Source organism: Brienomyrus brachyistius, unplaced genomic scaffold, assembly GCF_023856365.1.
Source record: "Brienomyrus brachyistius isolate T26 unplaced genomic scaffold, BBRACH_0.4 scaffold77, whole genome shotgun sequence".
In the NCBI taxonomy this organism is placed as follows: Eukaryota; Metazoa; Chordata; class Actinopteri; order Osteoglossiformes; family Mormyridae; genus Brienomyrus; species Brienomyrus brachyistius.
Genome location: NW_026042352.1, coordinates 467849 through 473495, shown reverse-complemented (window position 1 = coordinate 473495; position 5647 = coordinate 467849). Strand labels below are relative to the sequence as shown.

The 5647-nt window shown below is 33.6% G+C and overlaps 1 non-coding gene across 1 annotated transcript; it reads right to left on the bottom strand.

Moving 5' to 3' along the window:
- Positions 1–1245: 1245 nt before the first annotated feature.
- Positions 1246–1351, bottom strand: LOC125726827 (U6 spliceosomal RNA). Its single transcript, XR_007388433.1, has one exon. It is a non-coding gene; the product is annotated as a U6 spliceosomal RNA (small nuclear RNA).
- Between the last annotated feature and the right edge of the window lie 4296 nt (positions 1352–5647).

Below are 5647 nucleotides of genomic sequence, written 5' to 3'. Positions count from 1 at the left end.
TAACCTGAGAGTTGTAAAATTTTATCAAATGAAAATGCTTGAAATTGACTCTAATCTGCATTTTAAATTGGAAACTCCCACTTTGACTTTGACCCTCTTTCATCATTCAGTTGACTAAAATATCATGCAGAATTTTTTTTGACACTTAAATGCTAAAGGAAGCGAGGAATTGAATCCTTGAATCAAAAGAATTAGGTCCAGAAAAGATTACTGGAGAATTGTAAAAACCCTAACCCTAATCCTAGCCCTAACCCTAACCGGAGAGTTGTAAAATTTTATCTAATGAAAATTCTTAAAATTGACTCTAATCTGCATTTTAAATTGGAAACTCCCACTTGGACTTTGACCTTTTTCCATCGTTCAGTTCATGAAGATATTCTGAGACAGATCATTTTTGACAAGTACATGCTACAGAAAGTCTGTATTTTATTCCTTGAATCAAAAACTTTTGATCCAGGAAAGATTACCAGAGAAGTGTGATTTTTTTTCTCCAATGACAATGCTTGAAATGTACTCTAATCTGCATTTTAAATTGGAAACTCCCACTTGGACTTTGACCCTCTTTCATCATTCAGTTGACTAAAATATCATGCAGAATTTTTTTTGACACTTAAATGCTAAAGGAAGCGAGGATTTAATCCTTGAATCAAAATAATTAGGTCCAGAAAAGATTACTGGAGAATTTTAAAAACCCTAACCCTAATCCTAACCCTAACCCTAACCTGAGAGTTGTAAAATTTTATCTAATGAAAATGCTTGAAATTGACTCTAATCTGCATTTTAAATTGGAAACTCCCACTTGGACTTTGACCTTTTTCCATCGTTCAGTTCATGAAGATATTCTGAGACAGATCATTTTTGACAAGTACATGCTACAGAAAGTCTGTATTTTATTCCTTGAATCAAAAACTTTTGATCCAGGAAAGATTACCAGAGAAGTGTGATTTTTTTTCTCCAATGACAATGCTTGAAATGTACTCTAATCTGCATTTTAAATTGGAAACTCCCACTTTGACTTTGACCCTCTTTCATCATTCAGTTGACTAAAATATCATGCAGAATTTTTTTTGACACTTAAATGCTAAAGGAAGCGAGGAATTTAATCCTTGAATCAAAAGAATTAGGTCCTGAAAAGATTACTGGAGAATTGTAAAAACCCTAACCCTAATCCTAGCCCTAACCCTAACCGGAGAGTTGTAAAATTTTATCTAATGAAAATTCTTAAAATTGACTTGAAGGGAAGCGTGGAATTTTGTCCTTGAATCAAAAAAATTTCATCCTTTGCGCAGGGGCCATGCTAATCTTCTCTGTATCGTTCCAATTTTAGTATATGTGTTGCCATAGCAAGCACAGATTTACCAACAGATGAAAGAATATATAGGTGTGGAAGCGGTATGAGCTTTCCTCATGTCGGTGGCAAAGCAATGCCTATGCCCTGGCCCTATATTCTGCCAGAACATAAATATGAAGACAGCTGACGTGCTGCGAAATATTTCTCTCAAATGTAACTTAACAATTAGGTGTCAAAAATTTTCTGCCTCAGAATGACTTTGTCAAATGAAAAATGAAACAAGGTGAAAGTACAAGAGGATGTGTCCATTTTAAAATACAGATGAGACTCAATTTCAAGCATGTTCATTGGAGAGAAAAATTTACAATTCTTGGGTAATCTTTTCAGGATGAAATTTTTTTGATTCAAGGACAAAATTCCACGCTTCCCTTCAAGTCAATTTTAAGAATTTTCATTAGATAAAATTTTACAACTCTCCGGTTAGGGTTAGGGCTAGGATTAGGGTTAGGGTTTTTACAATTCTCCAGTAATCTTTTCTGGACCTAATTCTTTTGATTCAAGGATTCAATTCCTCGCTTTCTTTAGCATTTAAGTGTCAAAAAAAATTCTGCATGATATTTTAGTCAACTGTATGATGAAAGAGGGTCAAAGTCAAAGTGGGAGTTTCCAATTTAAAATGCAGATTAGAATCAATTTCAAGCATTTTCATTAGATAAAATTTTACAACTCTCAGGTTAGGGTTAGGGTTAGGATTAGGGTTAGGGTTTTTACAATTCTCCAGTAATCTTTTCTGGACCTAATTATTTTGATTCAAGGATTAAATCCTCGCTTCCTTTAGTATTTAAGTGTCAAAAAAATTCTGCATGATATTTTAGTCAACTGAATGATGAAAGAGGGTCAAAGTCCAAGTTGGAGTTTCCAATTTAAAATGCAGATTAGAGTACATTTCAAGCATTGTCATTGGAGAAAAAAATCACACTTCTCTGGTAATCTTTCCTGGATCAAAAGTTTTTGATTCAAGGAATAAAATACAGACTTTCTGTAGCATGTACTTGTCAAGAATGATCTGCCTCAGAATATCTTCATGAACTGAACGATGGAAAAAGGTCAAAGTCCAAGTGGGAGTTTCCAATTTAAAATGCAGATTAGAGTCAATTTTAAGAATTTTCATTAGATAAAATTTTACAACTCTCCGGTTAGGGTTTGGGCTAGGATTAGGGTTAGGGTTTTTACAATTCTCCAGTAATCTTTTCTGGACCTAATTCTTTTGATTCAAGGATTCAATTCCTCGCTTCCTTTAGCATTTAAGTGTCAAAAAATATTCTGCATGATATTTTAGTCAACTGAATGATGAAAGAGGGTCAAAGTCAAAGTGGGAGTTTCCAATTTAAAATGCAGATTAGAGTCAATTTCAAGCATTTTCATTTGATAAAATTTTACAACTCTCAGGTTAGGGTTAGGGTTAGGATTAGGGTTAGGGTTTTTACAATTCTCCAGTAATCTTTTCTGGACCTAATTCTTTTGATTCAAGGATTAAATCCTCGCTTCCTTTAGCATTTAAGTGTCAAAAAAAATTCTGCATGATATTTTAGTCAACTGAATGATGAAAGAGGGTCAAAGTCCAAGTGGGAGTTTCCAATTTTAAATGCAGATTAGAGTCCATTTCAAGCATTGTCATTGGAGAAAAAAATCACACTTCTCTGGTAATCTTTCCTGGATCAAAAGTTTTTGATTCAAGGAATAAATTACAGACTTTCTGTAGCATGTACTTGTCAAAAATGATCTATCTCAGAATATCTTCATGAACTGAACGATGGAAAAAGGTCAAAGTCCAAGTGGGAGTTTCCAATTTGAAATGCAGATTAGAGTCAATTTTAAGAATTTTCATTAGATAAAATTTTACAACTCTCCGGTTAGGGTTAGGGCTAGGATTAGGGTTAGGGTTAGGGTTTTTACAATTCTCCAGTAATAGTTTCTGGACCTAATTCTTTTGATTCAAGGATTCAATTCCTCGCTTCCTTTAGTATTTAAGTGTCAAAAAAAATTCTGCATGATATTTTAGTCAACTGAATGATGAAAGAGGGTCAAAGTCCAAGTGGGAGTTTCCAATTTAATATGCAGATTAGAGTCCATTTCAAGCATTGTCATTGGAGAAAAAAATCACACTTCTCTGGTAATCTTTCCTGGATCAAAAGTTTTTGATTCAAGGAATAAATTACAGACTTTCTGTAGCATGTACTTGTCAAAAATGATCTGTCTCAGAATATCTTCATGAACTGAACGATGGAAAAAGGTCAAAGTCCAAGTGGGAGTTTCCAATTTAAAATGCAGATTAGAGTCAATTTTAAGAATTTTCATTAGATAAAATTTTACAACTCTCCAGTTAGGTTTAGGGCTAGGATTAGGGTTAGGGTTTTTACAATTCTCCAGTAATCTTTTCTGGACCTAATTCTATTGATTCAAGGATTAAATCCTCGCTTCCTTTAGCATTTAAGTGTCAAAAAAAATTCTGCATGATATTTTAGTCAACTGAATGATGAAAGAGGGTCAAAGTCCAAGTGGGAGTTTCCAATTTAATATGCAGATTAGAGTCCATTTCAAGCATTGTCATTGGAGAAAAAAATCACACTTCTCTGGTAATCTTTCCTGGATCAAAAGTTTTTGATTCAAGGAATAAATTACAGACTTTCTGTAGCATGTACTTGTCAAGAATGATCTGCCTCAGAATATCTTTATGAACTGAACGATGGAAAAAGGTCAAAGTCCAAGTGGGAGTTTCCAATTTAAAATGCAGATTAGAGTCAATTTTAAGAATTTTCATTAGATAAAATTTTACAACTCTCCGGTTAGGGATAGGGCTAGGATTAGGGTTAGGGTTAGGGTTTTTACAATTCTCCAGTAATCGTTTCTGGACCTAATTCTTTTGATTCAAGGATTCAATTCCTCGCTTCCTTTAGTATTTAAGTGTCAAAAAAAATTCTGCATGACATTTTAGTCAACTGAATGATGAAAGAGGGTCAAAGTCAAAGTGGGAGTTTCCAATTTAAAATGCAGATTAGAGTCAATTTCAAGCATTTTCATTAGATAAAATTTTACAACTCTCAGGTTAGGGTTAGGGTTAGGGTTAGGGTTTTTACAATTCTCCAGTAATCTTTTCTGGACCTAATTCTTTTGATTCAAGGATTAAATCCTCGCTTCCTTTAGCATTTAAGTGTCAAAAAAAATTCTGCATGATATTTTAGTCAACTGAATGATGAAAGAGGGTCAAAGTCCAAGTGGGAGTTTCCAATTTAAAATGCAGATTAGAGTCAATTTCAAGCATTGTCATTGGAGAAAAAAAATCACACTTCTCTGCTAATCTTTCCTGGATAAAAAGTTTTTGATTCAAGGAATAAATTACAGACTTTCCTTAGCATGTACTTGTCAAAAATGATCTGTCTCAGAATATCTTCATAAACTGAACGATGGAAAAAGGTCAAAGTCCAAGTGGGAGTTTCCAATTTAAAATGCAGATTAGAGTCAATTTCAAGCATTGTCATTGGAGAAAAAAAATCACACTTCTCTGCTAATCTTTCCTGGATCAAAAGTTTTTGATTCAAGGAATAAATTACAGACTTTCCTTAGCATGTACTTGTCAAAAATGATCTGTCTCAGAATTTCTTCATGAACTGAACGATGGAAAAAGGTCAAAGTCCAAGTGGGAGTTTCCAATTTAAAATGCAGGTTAGAGTCAATTTTAAGAATTTTCATTAGATAAAATTTTACAACTCTCCGGTTAGGGTTAGGGCTAGGATTAGGATTAGGGTTTTTACAATTCTTCAGTAATCTTTTCTGGACCTAATTCTTTTGATTCAAGGATTAAATCCTCGCTTCCTTTAGCATTCAAGTGTCAAAAAAAATTCTGCATGATATTTTAGTCAACTGAATGATGAAAGAGGGTCAAAGTGGGAGTTTCCAATTTAAAATGCAGATTAGAGTCAATTTCAAGCATTGTCATTGGAGAAAAAAAATCAGACTTCTCTGCTAATCTTTCCTGGATCAAAAGTTTTTGATTCAAGGTATAAATTACAGACTTTCCTTAGCATGTACTTGTCAAAAATGATCTGTCTCAGAATATCTTCATGAACTGAACGATGGAAAAAGGTCAAAGTCCAAGTGGGAGTTTCCAATTTAAAATGCAGATTAGAGTCAATTTCAAGCATTGTCATTGGAGAAAAAAATCACACTTCTCTGCTAATCTTTCCTGGATCAAAAGTTTTTGATTCAAGGAATAAATTACAGACTTTCCTTAGCATGTACTTGTCAAAAATGATCTGTCTCAGAATATCTTCATGAACTGAACGATGGAAAAAGGTC